Below are 21071 nucleotides of genomic sequence, written 5' to 3'. Positions count from 1 at the left end.
ACTACACTTATGCAGTTCTGCCCCCTCCTGGTCTATTCAACATATGCAAGAGACATTACAAATACATAGAACAAGTAACTGAGCACAGCAGCAACAAAATGATCAGACTGACCATAGGCTAATTTGCTGGAGGTTACAAGGCACTGAACTGTCCTACAATCACTCCTCTGGATTCTGATCGACCACTCACTAAGCGTTTAGGGATAGAAAGGGATCTTTCTAAACACAAGAGAAACACAATCATGTATTTATGCAACAAAAGTAAACTGCAGTTCTGTTTTTGCTATTGCTTTATTTGTAGAAAGATCTTCAATAATGCTTTACTTTATATTTGCTAAATATTTTTTTCTCTTAATCTGATCTAAGTTTCTCTGTGTAACTTCAATAAACACTTAGCTAATGAGAGAGAGTTTTGAGAGACAACCCCATGTTTAGATATCTGAGTAGTATCTACTGCTTAGGTAAGTTAAAAATCTGAAGTTTTACTTCATCTGATATTTTCTTTTATCCCAGCACTATGATACCACCTTCCCACGTCTCTTCCTTCAAGATGATTCTTGTATGTAATTCATAAACTCTAGGTTTGTTACCCTCCCAAAAATGCAAACATATAAATATCAAAATGGCCCTCATGAGTCAGAAACATTAATAAAATTTGTTAACACCCTCCCTCCTGGCTTCCATGATAGCCTTTTCACGTTTACCACCAGAACTAGACTGCATGAACAAGGAAGTCTTGCAGATTGCTTTGCACAACTGAGTCCTAGCAAGCACAGAAACTACTCAAGCAAACAAGAAAGCCACAGTGAAACTCTAGGGTAAGCACTGCTAAGGTATATGAGCAACATGGAAAGTCATCTGCTTTAAGTGTTTTTAAGATATTTGTGCAGAGTGAAAAATTATAATGGAAACTTGTAAAAACATTGCAAATAACAAGAAAGCTCTTACTTTTTAAATTTTTCTATAACAAAAAACATTTCCTTCCTTACTTTCTGTTCCTGCTCCTCTGTAAACAACCCTGAAAAGGGATCATCTTTGGGTCTTGGCCTCTCATGGCAATCAGAGGGTTGCAGCTGAGTTTAGAACCTTAATAAGATGTCACGATAAAATAAACACCTAAATCCCAAAAAGTTTGCTTTCTGAACACTGAGAATAGCTGGACAAGTGATAGCATGTATCAAAGCAGGTTAGAATAAACAAATATTCTTGTGGGCACCGCAGAACAAAATTCTTCCAATTTGAAATGTAAATATTCTAGTAAAAGGCTGATAAACAACTAAACAGCTCTTCATATAGTCATGTTTACAGTATGGTCAGGAATTATGCTGAAGAGGGACTTAGCCCAAACTGTGAGCAGAGTCAGAAACTCCAAGTCTATCATCCAAAGCACTCACAAAAGGATCAGCTCTAACTTCCCATCCCCAAGAACAGTATCTGTCTTTGCTTTTAAAGTAAACAGTCTTCACCTTGTCTTTGTCAGGACTTTGGCTAGCATAGGCTATGATGGAAATAAGGAGAGGTATTGCCTCTTTCATTTCCTGGAGAATTATGTGTTTAGAAAATGCTGTTTGCCGTATGTAGAGGCCAATATTTTTTTCCAGGCAAATAGCAAAGCTACTGCTCTGAGGGGGAAAAATTATGTTTATACATATAGATTCACAAGCTACTCACAAGTTCTACTGCAGTCACCTGTAGGACTGAGCAATACTAATAATTTTAAAGCACTTCACACTGATGTAATGAAATATTAGAAAATATTAGAATATTTTAATCAAACATCAGTGTATTCTGATTTCCTGCATAGTAAGTTTAGAATTAATTAATTTCCAAGTTCCATTTAAATTCCAAAGAGATATAATTTTCCCACTCTGGAGACAGAAGATTGGTCTGACTATACTCTATTATAATTTGAGTTTATTATGCCAATTTACAGGATTCCAGAATGATTCCACGCTAAATAATCACACACCTACCAACTACTTTCCTTTTCTAGCTGTTTTATCTAGGCAATTACTGACTAGAACATTCTGAGTATCCTGCACTGCTGTTCTTACAGATATTCACAAGAAGTTTAAACCAGATTGCTCAGATTTCAATAAAAATACCGTCACAGAAAAGTGGGGGAGCATTTTCATCTCTCTGTAAGTGTACTACTAGGAGAAAACTCTATGATGAAGGGATTAGTAGCCACCAACTTTAAGAAATGTAACCCTTAGTTAAAAAACACCCAAATGTTTCTTGGGAGCAGGCTAATCCATCCACAGTTGTAAGAACTTTGAACCTGGCAGAGAGAAAATCCAGAGATCCAAGAGATGCCATTTCTTGGCATCCAGTTCAGCAGAACTAGCTGTTAAAATCACAGGTGGCTCTGAAACAGGCTGCTAAAAAGTCACATCAGCAAACTCTGTTCTTTGCTGCTATTATGCTCCCTTTCTAGATCATCTCTCTTTTGCTTGGTGGCACTTGTGGCATCCTGCCACAACCTCGTCAGGCAGGTTCAGGTCCACAAATCCCACTCCCTGGGAACACACCAGAACTGACTGTCAGATTGGAAGCATGGTCTTGACATTTGCTATACATAACTATTATTGTTCCACACATGTAAGAAATTGTCATTGCTACCTGGAACGTCAAAGACATGCACACGTTATCTGACAACCTAACATCTGTAAGTATGCAGCAGTTACACTCTTGACCAATGGGGAGTGGCTAGCACAATTACCACGCTAGAGTTTTATTGTTCCATTTTTCAGTAATTGTTCATATGTGTACTTGGACTATGTTTCTGCTCAGAATTGTTTAGATACATTGTGTAATGATACATTTATCATCTCTCATACATTATATCTGAATATAACCAGTGTGCCCATGCACTCCACTGGGATTCTGAACATTCATTAACATTCATAATACACTGTGAGTATAAAGAATGTTGTGTCATTACTATTGTCTATCTTTTAAATGAATAGATAGCATATGATACGTGCTTTCTGGCCCATTTCCCCCATTAATACACTTCTTTCTCCTATGGCTGTACTATTTAAACAACCAGTTATTTTACAGTTTTACTAGTTATTTTACCATAGAAGCAGCTTATGCCTCTACTGATTTGGCAATTCAGCAATTTTAATATCTCCAGCTAAAAAGAAAACCACCAGAAAGAAAGGAAAAGGAGGAGTTTTCTCCTCTTCAGTTAGGAAGATTCTAGTGCTTTTGCTGTATGCATTGATGCAGTAACTCTATATAGGTGATGACAGAGAGTCTTATTCTCTTTCCCTGGCAGAGCTTTGTTCCACCATTTAGCAGGGTCACTTTCTGCAATTCCACTCAATGCTTCTATCACTGTACAAAACCTTTTTAGTACACAAGATTTTCTCTTCCTATTAGAGACTTTTCTCCAGCTTTCTTTTATCACTCCCTCTCACCTCTCTGCCCTCAGCAACTCACTACCTGTTCTGTCCAGGGAAGACCCAGAAACCTCTCCTTGATTCAGAGCTCTTCATTGCAAGAGACTATAACAAATCACAAGTACACAAGTCTATTCTTTACAAAAATTCTCAAACCTGCTACTGCTTTAATCTTATCAAAAGAAAGTCTCTCAGAAAAACACTGCTCCTTCCAGCTGCCTTCTCCTATTAAGGGTCTATGACATCTCTTACCCACTCATAGAAGGTGCAACCCTCTGCACTTAATTTATTGGGAAGAATCTAGGCTTTGACCAGAGATGAGATCTGAAAGTCAGAAAGGGCTTCCTGTCAGTCTTTTGTTAGAAAGAAATACAGCATTTTGAGATCTGAAATTCTTAGTCTGATTTGGATGTGTCTACATCCATGTTCTTTGGCAAGTTAGCGTGCTTCTTACCTCCATTTTTTCTATCTTTAAAAACAAACAATAGTACACATATGAATAATTAACGCTCATCGGTGATTATTTAACTGTAGCATAGGTCTGAACCTGCATTGTTTCCTCTAAATTCACTGCCTTCAAAATCTATTGCAAATTTTAATCAAAATTAAAAGGGAAAGACAAAAAGATCCTCCAGGTTTTTGAAAGGAAACTCATCTTTACAAAAATTGTGACATAGTCATAATGGTGGCAAAAGACTCAAACACTTTTTGAGTGAATGAAAATTAACTTTAAAAGTTTTTATTGTAATGTTAAAAACAATCTTTTCATATAGATATAGTCTAATTTGTTAATTTTATGCTTCTTATAGCAAAAAAAGACATAATCACTCTGCCTTTGGGGGTTAACAGAACCCTTGTGACTACTTGTAACCATGGAAATATAAAGAGCTAGTCAGAGCCCAACATCAAACTAACAGAGGTGCTGAGAGACAGAAAATAGATATATGATGAATTTGCTACACATGAAAGATAGCTGAATCTGTACCAACTGCATTAACAACATAGAAAGCAAAGTCCACAAAGCCTTTTGAATGCTTAAAAGCATATAGCATTTACTATGGCTTCTCACTGAAAATAAAGGGAAATGCCTTTAAAGGTTTGTTTTGAAAGCACTGAGTGCATCTGAACCAGTTTAAAAGCAGAGACAAAAGGAGGTAAAAATGGTTATTATGTGAATAGAAACAGTAACAATATGCATGAAAAGACTAAGAAAGGCCCCATTGAAGAAGAAGGTTTTTCTTAGACTAAGATTGTAGTTATGGAGATTATGCAACCAATGGCCAGTGACATCTGAGTTAGCCTGTACCAAGCATAATCAAAAATGTCTTCTAATCATCTGGAGAAAGCCCCAAATTTAACAAACACAGAAAAACTCAAGACAAGCAATCATTCAGCTGATGATTTATTGACCAAACTATCTGCCTTATAATAACAAGATGTGCATATTTAACTGCCTTCTCTGTGACAGGCCAAACCCACAAAACATTGTTTAACCAATCACAATTACAATCCTTAAATATAGTCATCCTCAAAAAGAGACACCTTTGGAAAAAAGGAAAACATATTCCTTGCTGTAATAGGCAAGCTATGACCAACAGCAGAAGAAAAATCTTTTCAGTAATACATCTCAACAAATTACATCTACTTGGAAAATAAAATGACAAATATACACAGCAAAAAAATACAACATATGTACACATTACTTACACTACACAGGTGTGCGATGACTCAAAAGAGCCAAAATGTGTCAGCATGATCAAACAGATACTCTCTCACTCTTCCATCATTAGCATCACTAGACAAACTGATTAGACCTCCCTCTTCGCCTTTCTTTAGCACAGTGATAACTACAGAATCAGAATTCTCTTCCAGTTCCCCTCCCGGCTTCAGGAAGGCCAAGCTCACCTCCAAGCCTGTCGTATTTCTGAGGCACACTAATTTATATGCCCAGATGATCCAAACAACAATACCACACTTCCTAAAATGAGCTCAGCACAGACTTGTATATAAGCTTTAAAACAGTGCAAAGAAGGCATACAGATCCACAAGGCTTAACAACCTTAAGGAAAACCTTGTTTGCCCTTTCTTTTCTGTAGGTCCTTAGGATTCTACATAGCATGTAAGATATGTCAGCTTTACCTTCCCAGGGACAAGAAAAGAATGATAGATTAATTCTGCAGACTTTTATGATAAACATAATTTTCTCATCTTCTTTGTCCATTTGTCTGTTTGTTTTCTATGGAAGCAAAGCACAGACCCTTAGGTCATAAATATATTGTAGATTTCTGTCAGCACGACTGTGTTGACCAGGGCTGTAAATAGTTGAGATATCATTTAAATACAATTCTACTGGTAGTTGTACTTTCAAAAAAAAATTAATAAAATGCCTTAGACAAGATGCTGGGAATCCCAGACACCGAGTTATAACTCAACACATGATGAGGACTAATTGTATGCCAAAAATAAAGGGATCTTCTGGGCCTATGTTAGCTGAATGAAATACACATTCACTGTTTCTCACATGTATGATCTGCTGTTTCACCATACTACCATCTGTTTTCCCCATTTACCACAACTGTTTTTCAATTCTTCATAAAATTTTAAATTTAGGATCAGGTTAATGCCATGGAAAATGAAGATACTGTCTGGACAATGTTTTCTTGCAATTTCTTTGTCATCTTATTTGAATCTTCAGTTTCAGAGCTACCTTGCATACCTTCACAGATATGCTCAGTTAAGGGCACATGAATTACATTAATTATTTTAAATTTCATTATTATGTCTATGGAAATCTCCAAACCCTATACTTAAACTGTAACATTTTAACCAGGATAAAATTTGAAGAAATCCTATTGTTCCGTTTTTGAAATGAATTATACAGATAAAATACTATGCATTATGGGCTTTCAATAAAATTGCGATTTCCAAGTGCCTAAATTTTTTTTTTAAATTGGAACAGGTTCCTATGCTGCTTAAACACTTTCAAAAATATCACCTCTCTATCTATTTTGCTGGTACAGCATCTGGCATACTAGAACCAACTCCTAATGAGAGTTACTGCACTATATTAATTACTGCAATACCAGTAACATATTAGAAGTATTACACAAAAATATGGTTTATTACAAAATCCAAATGGATTCCATAGGGTTACATGAGATGTAACTTATAGCAGAATGCACTTCTAGTGTTCCAAGAGAATCTTGGCTACACTTCATATTTTCATTTTGTGTGTGATGAATTTTTTTTTTTGAGTCATATTTGGGAACTCACTAATTTAATACTCATGAGAAATACCAAATGCAATAGGTAGAAATGTTTGAACAGAGGCCAAGTAATAGAAATCTGTTTTTTACATTAGTGGCAAAACCTTCATGTTGGCTAATTAATATAATTACTGATTATCTTAAATTATTATTTGTGGCATTTTAGCCTTTCATCCTCTGAACCTCAAGCTAGTACCTAATATCACAAACAAAAAGATAACATGAAAAAGAATTAGGTGTACCACAACAGAACACTGACAAAAAGAGCATGACGATGATTTGCGTTTTTATCTTGTATTTCAGTGGAGAATCTTGAGAGACTTTAAAAATATTAAAAAGGACGTTTTGAAGCAATACCCAAAGCAAAGTAATATGATTCGTATTTACCTACAAATAAACAAAAGGTCAGAGACCCAGATTCAGAAATGTTTAAGTAAATAATTTGCTTTGAAAAGAAAGGATTTGGTCTGAAGTAACTTCATGAGTCTGTGGATCTCTCTTCTTCTGTGTCCCAGGCATGAGACTGCCCTATAACTTTTAGCATGGGTAGCGAATATTTGTTTACTAAATAGGTTTGTACTACTAAAATACAAAAGGAGCCTAATTGTGCATTGACAAGCGAGGAGCACTGGCAATCTTTCAGCTCTTTTTGTGGACTGCACTTCATGATTCACTAATAACTTGATCTGCATACTTCCAGATACTGTCTTTGGCTCGAACAACACCTTTGCATCCAGTTCCCAATACAACACATAAAAACCTGAAAGAAACACACAAGAACATTTCCTTCTTTCACCAAAGACCTGATCCAAAGATCACTTAGGGGAGTCTCTCAATTGACTTCATGAGATGTAGATCATATTTCTAAAAAGCAGACATTCAATTCATGATTTCAGCAAAGTGTATCCTGTAATGAATATATTTATCCACCTTTACTAATCCTTTCATGCTTGGCATTTATACATGCAGTATATCTTCTTTTTTTTTTTCATAGATTTTGTAGTCATGTAACCAATAGCTGATATTAAACCATAAACAATACATTAGAGAACAGCCATTAAAATCTGGAGTAAAAGGAGCCTGATGAAACTCTACTTTCAGTGGTTGTATTATATTTAAGTAAAATTATACTAGGGATGATATAGGTCTTATTTATGACAGGCTTAGCATTTTCCAAGACAAAATTAAAAGAATTATGTAGGAAAAACTGTACACTACTTTATGCCATCCATATAATTAAGTATGACACAACATAAGGATTATGGGAGCAAACCTAAGGAAATTCAAAATAATTGGCTACCCCAAGCTGCTACTTCCAACTTGCAGTTTGAATTAATTAAAAGATCAAGTCTAAAATAACAGTAGAAAACCACATACCTAAAAGGATGATTACTCTCCTAAAAAGTCAGAGAAGACTTCTAGCATAGAATTTCTTTTCATAGAAGGAAAAGAGTTCTAGGTATCATACCAGCTTTGACACAGAGGCAGACTCAGCTTGGTTCAGCTCTCTGACCGAGACAGCCTGCAGGAGGAGCATGTGAAGAACCACTGAATAGGATTTTATTTTGTTGGGCGTTGCAAGTTTGTCTGTCATTAAGTTGTTAAGACTCCCCTGTAATCTCACGCATTGCTTCTCAATCTCTGGTCCATACGTTGATCCATAGGACACCTAAAGATGATACAAACCTTTTAAATAAATAGAGAGAACCTCCCACACATCCAAGCAAGCAAAGAAATGGTGGGGGAAATAAACATAGTAAATGAATATGCAGAGTATCTTCAATTTCATTAGCTTTATGTGAAAATCATTGAAGTAACACTGGACAAGAAGTGCAACTGACCACTGGCATTTTTTGACTTAAAAATGGCAGGTCTTTGTTTATTAAAATGTGTTGATTAACATATCCTCAATAAATCTGTAGCACTCAGAAGAAGCCATAACCATGTGCTTAGACTGTACCACCTGCACTGCCCTGGGTCCGTGAGGCAGCCTCCTGATCCCTTATTTATCTGGCAACAATGAACATTGCAGTCATGCTCCCTCCACTCACTTTGATTCCATGTTCAAGCTGCATTATCACACTTTCAAGAAACTTGAACAAGACCGATAGTCTTGTTGTATGAACATTATCAGTACGAATATTATCCAGACTAGTCCTCCTATTCCCTTCTTTGCTTGTCTCCAAACACATGTTCATGGATGAGTGGATAGGTCTATGCTATGTCTAAGATGAATAGTATAACAGGTCACTTTCATGCTCTTTATGATCCCACAGTGTTGAAGAATACCTTTTTGCTCTTCATGCTTTCTGAGAACTAGTGTTTTTTTCAGAAGTTAAAAGAAAAAAGAATTGCTCGCAAAGAATTGAAAAAAAAATTTATATCAGTAGACGTCATTCTATAAAGGCCCTAATTTTCAGGCTTGTGGACACATATGGAAATATAAACATCAGATGGATATCAAAGAAGTGCAATATACAATAAGAGTTAAAATTTATGCCACTCCCAGTGACATGCACATAATTAATAATCAGATTTCTGAAGTCACTGAAGTGGGTGTGGAAAGGGTGGGACCTGTATCAGATGTGGTAGCTTTGCTTCAAGTACAAATTTACTGCAATGCAGTAAGGTTAAGACTCACGGCAAACTTCTTTTCATGTGACTTGCAGACTCAGAAGCACATACTACACACAGTAAAAAGCAGGCTGGAACTCTGGGCTCCCTCTTCAAGATCAGTCAGTCCAGATTGTTCTGGGGCTACAGTTGTTTGGGCAACTGCAGGAGAAACAAGTGGCCGATGCAAGCCCAGCATGAAAGTGGAGCTGAACGACTGTGTGAACGCACCGAGTCATATGATGCAGAACGTCCTGGCTACCACTAATGGTGAAGAAGTGGAGATTAAAGTCCCCTTGTTTTCCTTCATTAAATCCCTCCCATTAAAACCCAAGAGATTGTAGCAACAGTCCTGGTGAGAATCCATTTAGCATGACATTGGTGCTTAAGATTTCAACAACCAAGGTCAGCTAAATGTACAAAACACAATGGATGCCAGTTCACTCAAATAAAATGTGCAAAGAAAAGTAGCTTTCTACCTTTCCTAGCCAAGTTTTGCTGCTGAGAAAAGAGTCAGATTACTCTTACAGCACCTGCACTCATCAGTGTGACATTCTGGTACCTCCCAGCTTCAGTTCCCACTCTTCACGTACTCTAGCGCGTAGCTCCTGAGCGTGCAAGTCAGGCAACTACATCAGGGCTCGAGGGCTGGTGGGACCCAGGGATGGCCTATGAAGATGGGGGAAGACAGGGAAAAGCATTGCAAGCTGGATTGACAGGTAGCTCCACTTCATATTGTTTACAAGGGTCCAATGCCTGCCATACCTCAACAGTGCTCATATTTTGTCCTTTCTTCTCATCCCAAGCATTTTGAGGAACAGGTGTGTTTAGCTTGTCATGACTATTTTGTCATCTGTTTAGAGCTGACTGGGATTTATAATCCACAGAGATGAAAAAGACTTTCCTCTTTGCTTGAACTAGGATAGATGAAGTCCTAGGACCTTATGGCAATAGGCAAACTACTTGATAATTGCTAGATTTTGGAATTAGGTTGCAATTTGGACTCCATTTCATACTTACACGATGTAAATATTTCCAAGTGAATCTAAATCATGTGTGTAGCTTGTCTTTGTATATAATTAATTAACACATACTGTCTTTTCTGTTATTTGTGCTAGTCGCTCGAATTTACCCCCAACATACGTTACTATGGATTCTTTTTTGTTGCCTTTTTCAGTCACTGAAATGGCACATCTATTTTATGGCATATGCTGTATATATATATTTTGATCACATCACAGCAAAACATTACTGTGGACTAACTTTAATGCTGTTGATACACTGACCGTTTTTTTAACATGAAATGGACAGCAAATGTACATGGGAAAAGACAACACACTAAGATGGAGTATGAGTGACTGCACAACTATGATAATAGATTTTACAGGATTATGTTAAGTATCCTTTAGATTGTGAAGATGTCAGTTAACGTAAAACTCTAATGTACCAGCTGCTGTCCAAATAGATCACAAAATGAAACTCCCTATGCTGAGCAGGGCTTAAAATAGAGCAGCTGATGAGTAAGATGGTATCTCTTATATAAACTTCACATTTCATGCACTAAGACTTTTCATTGTCAAATATTCCTAGGGTTGCTATTTTCCATGAAAAATCTGCAGCCTAACAAAAGCACCAAATTGTTTGACTTTTCAGGCTTTAAAATGCAGTTGTTATTTTCATGCCACACAGAAACTCCCTTCTAGTCTGCTTTGTGATTCATGTGTTTGGCTGAATAACTTTCCTGGAACTCAGAACAAGAGGGAAACCTTCCCTAAGTACTTCCTGTCTTTCTACATGTACTAATAACAAGACCGAGTCCTCCCACCTTCCCCATTTACAACACACCAGGCACACCTACTGGCTGATATACCCATAAGCCTCAGAAATAGTCTGCTTTTGCTCTATTTTTAAAATAGCATGTATTTTCTCTGGCAACAAAAATGTTGTTTCTCTAACATTAATATGTATCAAAGCAATATTAATAGACTACTTGACTAGCTGTCTGTAGACAATGGAGAAATCATAGCTCACTGTGAACATAAAAGATGCATTGCTCTTTCTCTTTAAAAGATGGGTCCTGTCTACAGCTAATCATAACGTTGAAAGCATGTTACCTTAAAACACTGTCAGGGGTATCGAAACATGTAATGTTGAAGGGAAGTACAACCTACGTCATGTGCTTAACCTTGCAGACCTTACTCCCAATGCCTAACGGAATCAGTATGAAATCAATGCCGAATTTTGACTGTGTAAGAATTAAGTAAAAACTTCAGAGTAAGGTCTAGTATATTTACAAGATGAAGTACCAAAAAAAAAAAAAATCACTGTCCCACTGTCACATTACAGCCTGTCAATCTGGAAATCCTAAAGGAATGGATTCAAATTACACCATCCTCTAATAAAACCATGGATTGTTAAGCAATTTGCTTTTATTAGAGGTATCAGCACTAACTGAAAATAGAATCAAGCCCCTAGTTTTTAAATATTTCATAGCTTCTTTTCAGAATATGAGTCCTAAGCATCATGTTTTCCTTGTATTTGGAAAACAGCTAAAATGTTTTGTGTAACTGATATGAAAAAATAACCATAGGTGCTGAGTGGCTTACCAAACTCTTTAGAAGGCTGCCAGTGAGGTACTCCAGTTCTAATTGTGGCTTTGCGTCTGACTTAGTATGTGGGTGTAACCCTGGCCAACTCATTTAATCTCCAGGCCTGTTTTTCCAATCTGTAAAAGGGAGGATATTATACTTATTTAATGAATACAGTCTGTGGCTTTTAATTAGTAAAAAAAAATTACTCTTCAAATATTTAAATGACATTTACAATTCCAGCTATCCCTTCCTGTTCAACTGATTCTGCTTCTTATTTACCCCTTACAACAACCAAATCAAGGCTTGTTGAAAAGCTTTCTCTGTTCATTTCATTACCAAAACGAAAGTCATCTTGTTGCTTTTTTCCCCTCACTTATTCTTACCCTCATTTCAAGTCAAAGCTGTGTATGTACTACCTTGCTCCTGGCTATTCTGTGAAATTTAGTTTACAGATTTGACAGATTTTGCTATTCTTAAATTAAGCTTTATTTCAATAATAAATTAAGCTTTACCCTACCATAGGAGTGTTGTTACTCTCCTGAAATGCAGCAACTAATGCCTAACATATTTTTTTGCAGCGTTCTAAGACAAAGATTATCTTTCTCATACCACTGTTCAAGTGAAGCTGCCACCACTCTTATAAGGATGCAAGACAGATAAGAAAAAAAAAAGAGCTATAAAAGCTATAGCTTTCCTTGCTAGTAAGAAACAGATTAGTCTTAGTCAAAGATGCAGTTGCCAACGGACCATACAAAATTTTTTCAAGATTTTTCATTTAAAATATTTTATTCACTGGAATTGTATTAACATATTTGAAATTTACCACCTCTTCTTCAAGTTCAGACTTCCAGTCTCTGAAAACCTAATTAAATTCCATATATTTTTAATGAAGTAAAAACTCTGAAAGTGCTTCGACCTCTACTAAGTTTGAATCCAGATATAGAACGTCTTCCTTCTGAGCCTTCCATAAAGATTGAAAACATATTGCAGAGAAGTACTTAGAATTTCTTAACTCCCTGTCTTTAGCCTCATTTTTCTCATTAGATTCTTCTTCCTGTTCTTGTTATGCTGCCAGATATTGGATTGCCAACTCTTGTGAGTTCCTATTGAGTCTCAGAATATTAATTGGTGTTCTTAGAGACCATGGCGCTGAAATCAATGGATTGTATAAGAATCTTCTCTTTTTTTCTGAAACAAGCTTCTAGCCCTTGAAATTATGACAAAGGTTGTGAGGATGAAGAATGGATTTTAAAAAGCTCAGAAGGAAGCAGGCACATCAAAAAGTCAACATTTTTGCTTTATATTTATGATTTTTAATGCTCGAATTTGGAAATGTTGTGGTAGGAGGAAGTATACACTCTTTAAAGTAACAAGTGTTTATACAAACAAAAGCAGAAAAACCTAATACTCCCCTGGCTTAGGTGTTGTAATATCTCAAGAATTTGAAGAACCCTGAAAATAATGAGTAAGCAATAGCTCATTAAGACAAAACTTTTGTTTTGAAGAGGTTTGAGCTGGCTACACATGAACTGTGACAGACTATAGACCACCACTGTGGGGTTTTTTGCATCAGTCTGCAAACAGTACCAAGCCATAGTTTCCAGTTTCTTCTGTCCTCATAACTGGGTTGAAGCATGGCACCAGCTTTGTGTAACAGGGTGAGAAATATGGCTCAGTATGTCTCTGGGTTTTTTAAAGTACAGAGAGAACAAGACATCCAGGTATTCAAGTTATTAAGTCTTGCTAATCTTCTATGAGCTATAACTTCTCCCACTGCAGGTAAGATCATAGCTTGTACGTCAAGAGTCAAATGGAGGAAGAGATTGGATAAAAGGGTAAGACAGGCAAGTTAAGATTGCATGTCTGAAAACCTATAAACAAAAAAGAAGCTGTTTAAAATGCTGTAAAGCAGCTGGATCCACAGTTAGATGCTCTAATAAATAGCACATCTTGGACATATTTTGGAAGACATTAAAAAATAAACACGTAAAATACTATCTCCAAACTATTTTACAAAAACTCATACTACAAAGACTCAGACATTTGTGTCCCTCCGTATCTCTAATTGGGGTCATGATTCAAGCTTCAGAGAAAACACAACGAAAACATCAAAGGACTAACTTGGCAGGTTACTTCTGAACATCTGTTGTTGTTCCAGAGATGTATCAGGGACTGTTTGAAGGCAACCCTCCCCCCCACAAAACCCCAAACAAACAAAATATCAGTTTTTGGGTTATCGTTTGAGAAACTAGACTCCTTTTTGTGCATGTAACTAGATATCTAGATTTAAAAAAATAAGTAAAAATTGAAGATTTTGAAGTGAAATCACTGACACAGAGCCTTATTATACTTTAAGGTAGGCTGCATTTAATGAAGATCATACCCGCTACTCTTCTTGACACAAAGTCAAAACCCTAAGACCAGGAAAGTGGTTACTGTAGCATTCAAATGTGAATACAGTAAAGAAAATCAACTGGTTGAAAGACAGGCTAGTTATTCCAATATTCTCTTAATAAAACACAAATTTCAGTACAATCACCACATAGCACGCTCTCTTCCTGTTTTTAAATCATAATTTTGAGCCATAAATTAGTCTAAATTCTGGTGTTTAAACATGGTGTAACCATTAACATTAACATAGTTAAGGAGGCAGCTAAATTTCTGCTTAAGACCTAATTTACTACCTTCTTTAAAAAAAGCATAAAATCTGAAAATTAATCAGGTCAGAGTCGACTGCATGAGGAAATGCTTTCGCTCTTGTATCAGACACGTCTGTGCACAGTGCCGTGAGCAAAGCACACAACTGAGCCAGTCCTTCTAGCAAGTTCCACAATTTGTGGTGTGATGCCAGTTTCAAGTGCTCCTTCAAGTACTACCCTTCAAGGAGAAAGTATTCCACCTTTGCTCAAGCCTTACCTCTTCTATTTGCTTTTTGTGTTTAGAAATGCATGGTAGGAGGGTGATGCAAACTCTTTTCTGGCAACAGTAGCTGAACTTGGGTCTTGTTAAACTTCAAACTGTCATTTCTTAGCTCTTCAGTGATAAACTTTGCACCCTTACAATTTTAAGGTATAATAGTCACCTATAAGATGCCTTACTGACCTACAGAGAGAAATTCCCTGCACTAAACTAAACTGAAGAGAAAATCTATTTTAAAGAAAGTTACAGAATAGGATTGATATATATCATCATATGCTGAAAATCAGAATTTGATTAACCAGATGCTGTTATTTTCTTTAATATCTCATGAATAGAAACTACTGTATAAAAACAATTCAAAACAATCATTTACTGGGAAATATGACATATGGCCTGCTAAGCTGCTTTCCTACAGAAATAGCTAAAGATCATTACTCTTGGCATCATTCCCTACAACAGTCACTGGGCTCATTAAAACAGACAGTATGTGACTGAGTCCGTAAGGAAGACAATTTCTACAGGTGGGTAGAAACAATGATGAAAACTACAAAGACTTGTGAGAAAGAAGTAGTCAAGGAGACTTCTCCACCTCCATAACTTCTGTGCGCTAAAACCAATCAAAGCAGCACCACTAAAGCAGTTGCTGAAAAAAAAAGATGCATTTTCTCCTTTTTCTTCATGGTATACACTTCCATCTTGCTAATGTATGGTATTTCATTTAACTCATTCTGCTGGAGGGTTTTTCCTTGAGTAGGAATACCCTGATGTGAATAGGAAGTTTGCATCCAGCAGGGGCCACTTGTTGCCTGTGTTTAGTCCCAATTCAATTGGGTGGAAACCAAATCTTAACGCTGTCATAGGATGAGTTCACGTTCTGCGATAGTGGATTGGAATAACCACAACCACGCTGTGATGTGATAATGCTGCAATCCAAGCTTGTCTGGTGATGTTATACCAGTAAACGTAAACCAAACATTTGTGATGTGGCATCACAGGACAGGAAATGTTAAGACAATTAATATGTGGCGATGATAATCTGATGTAGCAATAATACAATCATATTTAGAAAATGTTTGCATTTGAAAGCAGCTACACTGTGATTATGTTCTTGCAACACATCCCCTTTACATGCCAGCACTGTTGCGTGGACTACCTAAATTTAGACTGTAACATGGTGCAGTAGATGGCTTTACTATGTTCCATCACTGGCCTTTTTCACAAGCCGAATAAAATTACTGCTGATTATAGGATCAGCATTACATGGTCACACTGGGAGATGATGGTGCACTTGTGACAGTGAAACTGATAGCAGCATCACACAAGTGCTTCTGAGACATTCTGAAGGGTGCTGTGAGGCTACTGAGTGACGACTCACAAAATACGGTGCGCGATGCAGCGTCAACTTACCAACGGGATGTTGTGTACAGGCACACATATATACAACATGTGAGGCAGACACAAGGCCAGTATTTGCTAAGGCAGGTTACCAACCTTGGGATCAACACCTGCAGCCCGTGAATGCAGCTGAGGCGGTGGTGGGCTAAAAGACATGCGCCATCACAAGGCGATGATGGTGACCCCATGGCAGGGAAGAGCGAGGTCAGGGAGCCCATGCCAACAGGGCAAGGCCAGGCAACAGGGCCCCACGGCCGACTGAGGAGAGCCTCCGGCCGCCCGAGGCGAGTCTGGAGGCCCGCAGGGCTGCGGCCCCAAGCCGGGCGAGCACTGGCGCCCTGTCTTTGCCACGGAGGGAAGCGAGGCGAGACGAGGCGAGGGGAGGCCTAAGCACAGGCGGCCACTTTGCCGCCTAGAGCAGTGCCGTCACGGGTGCTGCGCTGACCTTAGCGCCTCAAGAGGTGACGCCAATGCCCAGGCCGATGTCACACGCATGACGCAGAAGCACGGACGAGCCCCAGCGGCGGCGGCACCGAGGCAGGGAAAGGAAGGGGAAGGGATCGAGAAGCAGCTGCTGACGGCGCTCCGCCCGCCGCACCGCCGAGGGAAGCCACCGCCAAACCAAGCCCTGCCCCGCCACATCCGGGTCCCGCGCGGCGACTAACGACCCCCACTGCGCACGCGCCCCTCCCTTCGCCTATCGGCTCCGCCCTCGGCCGGAGGGCGGGATCAAAACTCCCAGCCGCCTTTCTGATTGGCTCCCACTCCAGGGGCGCCCGGGGATTAGCTGCCGTTCAGGAGGGCGGGCGTTGCCCGCCCTCCTGGCCGGCCATTGGGCAAGGCCGCCGGGGAGCCGCTCGCCCGTTGGCGGGCGGGCGCGTCCGGTCTGGGGCCGGAGGAGGGTGCCATTGGCTGGAAAGTAGGTTAGTGGTGCGCCGTTGGGTGGCAAGCCAGGCGGAAAGTAGGTCAGGGACGGGGGCTGCCTGCGCCGGGCGCCGCTCCGGGCGTGCAGCGCGTTGCCGAGGGACGGCGACCCCCTCCCCGCCTCCCATCCCGGGCGCGGCGCGGCGAGGGGGCGCGCGGAGCTCGCGGTGAGCCGCTAACGGGCAGTGGGCGACCGTTGAGGGGGCGCTAACGGGTGGTGGGCTGCGGGGTGAGGGTGGTTCGCGTCCCCGGCTGTGGAGACGGCGCCACTCTGGAGGGTGGGGGGAGGCCGGTGGGTGCGCCCCCCGGGCCGCCACCTCGCCGGAGCTGCCTCCTCCGGCAGGCCGTGGGGAGCTGCCTGCCCCGGCAGGCGTTGGGGGCTGCGGCTTCCCCGGTGGGAGGGGGCCGAAGCGGGGGGGGGGGGGGGGGGGCAGTGGGACCCCCCGGCGGCAGTGCCGGGCGGTGTGTCTTGGAGCGGGGACCGGGGCGGGGGGGCCGCGAACGGAGCGGCCCCGATACGGATTGTCTCGGCGGTGTGACAGGACCCGGAGGTGACGGGGCCGTTTGCAGCCGGCACCGGGCCCGCTGCCGGCTCGGCGGCTCGTCCGGACCCCGAGGGCAGAGCTGGGGCCAGGGGTCCTGCTGTCGGTGTATCCTCGGCTCGGCGGAGGGGTAGGAAAGGGGCAAAACCGGGGGTCCAGGAGCCCAGTGGAGGCAATGCCAGGCTTGTTCCTCCTCCCGGGTTTGAGTTAGCCTCCTCAGGGATATGGAGGCTGAGGTAAGTCAGAGAGCGGAGATGTTGGTGCCCCTTCCCCCGCAACAAGAATGCGTCCCTTCGACATCTGTCCCGTAGCTGATCCCGTGGATCTTTTTCAGTAAATCAGGTGCCTTGTGATAAAGTATGCTTTAGGTGAGGCCCGAGGAGTGTGTGTATTAAACACCAAAATGATGGCAGTAGTTGGAAATTTCTATGGGTTGTGACTGTTGCACGGAGGCCAGTCCTACCTGTAGACAGCTAGAGCCAACTGGCCAGTCCCACAACTGTGGGGTTCTTCGCTTCCTAACAGTGCAGCTTAGTTACCTCCTGAATGTGCTATGGTGAACCCTAGGGTCCTGAGGCAGCCCTCCCTGGTGCTGGTACTTCTCGGGCTGTTTCTGACAGCTGTATGTGTATCTTTGTATCAACAGGAGAACGAACATTTTTCTTTGACAGTGAATGTAGAATATTAAGGTGGCTTCCCAAGATCAGGATTTTGTACTTGGGGAGACAGGGGAATCAGTTTGCATTTTTAATTGCTGAGGCTTCTGTTACTCCGGTGCCTCAATTATAACAGCTTTGGAAAGATTTTAGTACTTGAAAATAACGGTGAAGAAACAAGTGGGTGTGTTTTCGTGCTTTTGAAGCAAATGCTTACAGCATTTTTAAAGTATTTTCTTAGTATCCAAGGTAGAAAGGGTCAACTGCAGAGACCGATCATCTTTTTAAACAATTTTGAATCTAATCTCTTTACAAAATTCATTCAGTCTTTAAGTAGAATTTTTTTCAAAATGCTGGTCCTTGAACATTCAAAATGAAACTATATTTTCATTCTTTTTTTTTTAATAGGTTAGTATTAAAGTACTTGTCCTGCCTGTTCAGTGTATCTTTTCTTTTATCAAAAAGACTTTTTAAATGGGAGTAACTGATAATACACAGGCTGCAGCTAAGTTTGTAGGGGAAAAAAGAAAGGCTGTTTGTTTTAATTAACTATTAATACTTGCTAACTGCTTCTGTACGTGGTCTTGCAGAAGGCTGAGGTTAAACTCTGCCCTCAAAAGAATGTATGTTTTGTATGCTCTAGGAATATGCAAATGTAAATAGCTATTTGAAGTGTCAGAAACTATAGACCTCTCATCTGAATATTCTAGACCACAGTTGGCTAGTAAGGGGAAAGGCTTTACTACTGAGTTTTGTGGGTTTGTATTTCTCATGATCATTCATGGTTTTTTATGCCTACTTGTAGAAATGGAGTATGTAAAATAACCCAATAAAATATTGTGGTTATAGATTAATGTGCTGTTTTATCCTGTATATTCTCTTCCACACTGCGCATTTCCATTGCCTGTCTGCGTGACAGTTGTGCTGTGTAGACTCAAGGTCTGGGAAGGAAGTACATTGGGAGACTGGCTAAACAGGAAAGGAGTACCACAGAGAACCTAAGGATAGCTGTTCTGTTTTGTTCTTCCCTACAAGGTCCTTTGGGGGGGACACGGGGATGTCAGTAAACTAACTTACCTGTAGTTGGGATTCCACAAAGCCAGAGCTGAAGTTAGGGCCTGCTACCAAGTCACTGCCACCACCTGCTACCGAGAGACCTGCTGTATTTGGGGACCATTGCTAAAGATGTATTAGGAAGGCGATGTTTGTAGGGGGAGTTTATTGGAGATTTTTTTTTTCTGTTCTTCAAATCCCTGCTCTCGAAAATTCTTTTGGGAAACCAGGAATAGGAACAAGTGAACATTCATTGGATTTATTTGTCAAAGCTCAAAGTTACACACAGTTCCTTAACGCTATGCAAGACTATGATGACAAAGCTGACACCTAATGTGAGAGTGGCAGCCTGCGTGCTGTAGATGAGTAAGACCGTTTTTCAAAGTGAATTGATATCAAGCACACTGGAAATACCAAGAGACATGTAGGTTAATTAATTTAGATGAATACAGAAGCACTGTTTTCATGCTCAAATTCAATGTTTTAAGCTCTTTTCAGCACAGAGCCAATTGTCCGTGTGGTTACACTTTGACAGGAGGTACAGGAAAACCTGAAGAAATATGTTGTTGTTAAGTAAAACAAAGTGAATTTGGTGCATCCCTTAGTGGTTTTCTTTTTTTAGTTCTGTAACTTGTATGCTTTTTTAACCTTCATCATCAGTTTTGTCTATAGTTCTGCTTTTGAAAGAGAGCAGAAAAGTAGTAAAAGGCAGCTACCTATATCCCAAAGTATTAGAAAGTTTAAAGTTCTCTAAAGCTAGTTGTCTTCAAGAAAAGATGTGTAAAGGGGTACAATATGCAAATGATTGCAAAGAGAAGCCCAAAATAAATACATATTTTTAAGCTTGCGTAGCTTCCTTGTTCTCAGTAAGTTTACAGAATTCAAAGAATACTTAGGGTTTCTCTATTTAATATATTAAATATGGTTTGAAACTTTCATTTTTGGCTGTCATCATACTTAGAAAACTTCAGTCTAAAAATAATTGGTTTTGATAAATGTGGTAGCTGAGATGATACTGACTGGAACTCAGCACCAGCTTTTGCACTTAGATGTTGAAAGCTCTGCTTGATCAGCCCATAGAAATTAGGGTCTGTATTTTAGAGGTGCTTGAAGATGCAAATAAGGCGTTTTGTGGCATTTTCAAAAGCGGTGAAAGAGCTTTCACTCTGGGTCTTTCAGTCTTTTTAGAGACGCTGTAGGTTTTAGATAATGGACTAAAAAAAGTAAAGCAGAGGTATACTCTGCCTGGTGTGTGTATATATCTGTATGCATATGTATATGGTAGTCTTGCATTGCAGTAGTATGTATGTTCCAGGTTTAGTTAGATCAAATGCAAACTGGTGACTTTTGTGTACTTCTTGGTGTTGTGTAGGTGAAATTCAAGACACTGAAACAGGATGCAGAATTATGCACTTAAAAAATGAGAATGCTTTTCTTTTTAAGAGTTAGTGTGTTGAGTTATTTAGAAAGCCTATTTAAGTTTTGTTTGCTATCTTTTTATTTTGTGGGAGGAAGAGATCCCAGTTGTAATTATAAAATTGTTTTTATCTGTATTTAATCACTTTGAATATTGTCAAATAACCTGTGGTGTATATTTAATTGAACTTTACATTGAATGAGGTGGATATCGAGGTGAATAGCTCGCTGGCATGAACTGCATATTGCACCTGCCTTTTTTTACCTCAATTTGTTGGAAAAATGCAGT

At 39.7% G+C, this 21071-nt stretch overlaps 1 protein-coding gene and 1 long non-coding RNA gene across 4 annotated transcripts in view; one reads left to right on the top strand and one right to left on the bottom strand.

Moving 5' to 3' along the window:
- Positions 1-7926: 7926 nt before the first annotated feature.
- LOC142409681 (uncharacterized) lies at positions 7927-16724 on the bottom strand. Its single transcript, XR_012775736.1, has 3 exons — positions 16637-16724; positions 11893-12011; positions 7927-8342 (listed from the first exon to the last, which is right to left on the bottom strand). It is a non-coding gene; the product is annotated as an uncharacterized LOC142409681 (long non-coding RNA).
- A 396-nt stretch (positions 16725-17120) lies between these two features.
- Positions 17121-21071, top strand: part of BMAL1 (basic helix-loop-helix ARNT like 1) — a 53742-nt gene continuing 49791 nt past the window's right edge. For all 3 annotated transcript variants that reach the window (XM_075502097.1, XM_075502098.1, XM_075502095.1), the window contains exon 1: positions 17121-17282. The gene's annotated coding sequence lies outside the window, so the exon portion shown is untranslated. The remainder of the gene's footprint in view (positions 17283-21071) is intronic.

Source organism: Mycteria americana, chromosome 5 (assembly GCF_035582795.1).
Source record: "Mycteria americana isolate JAX WOST 10 ecotype Jacksonville Zoo and Gardens chromosome 5, USCA_MyAme_1.0, whole genome shotgun sequence".
Taxonomy (NCBI): Eukaryota; Metazoa; Chordata; class Aves; order Ciconiiformes; family Ciconiidae; genus Mycteria; species Mycteria americana.
This window is presented reverse-complemented; position numbering and strand designations above follow the sequence as displayed.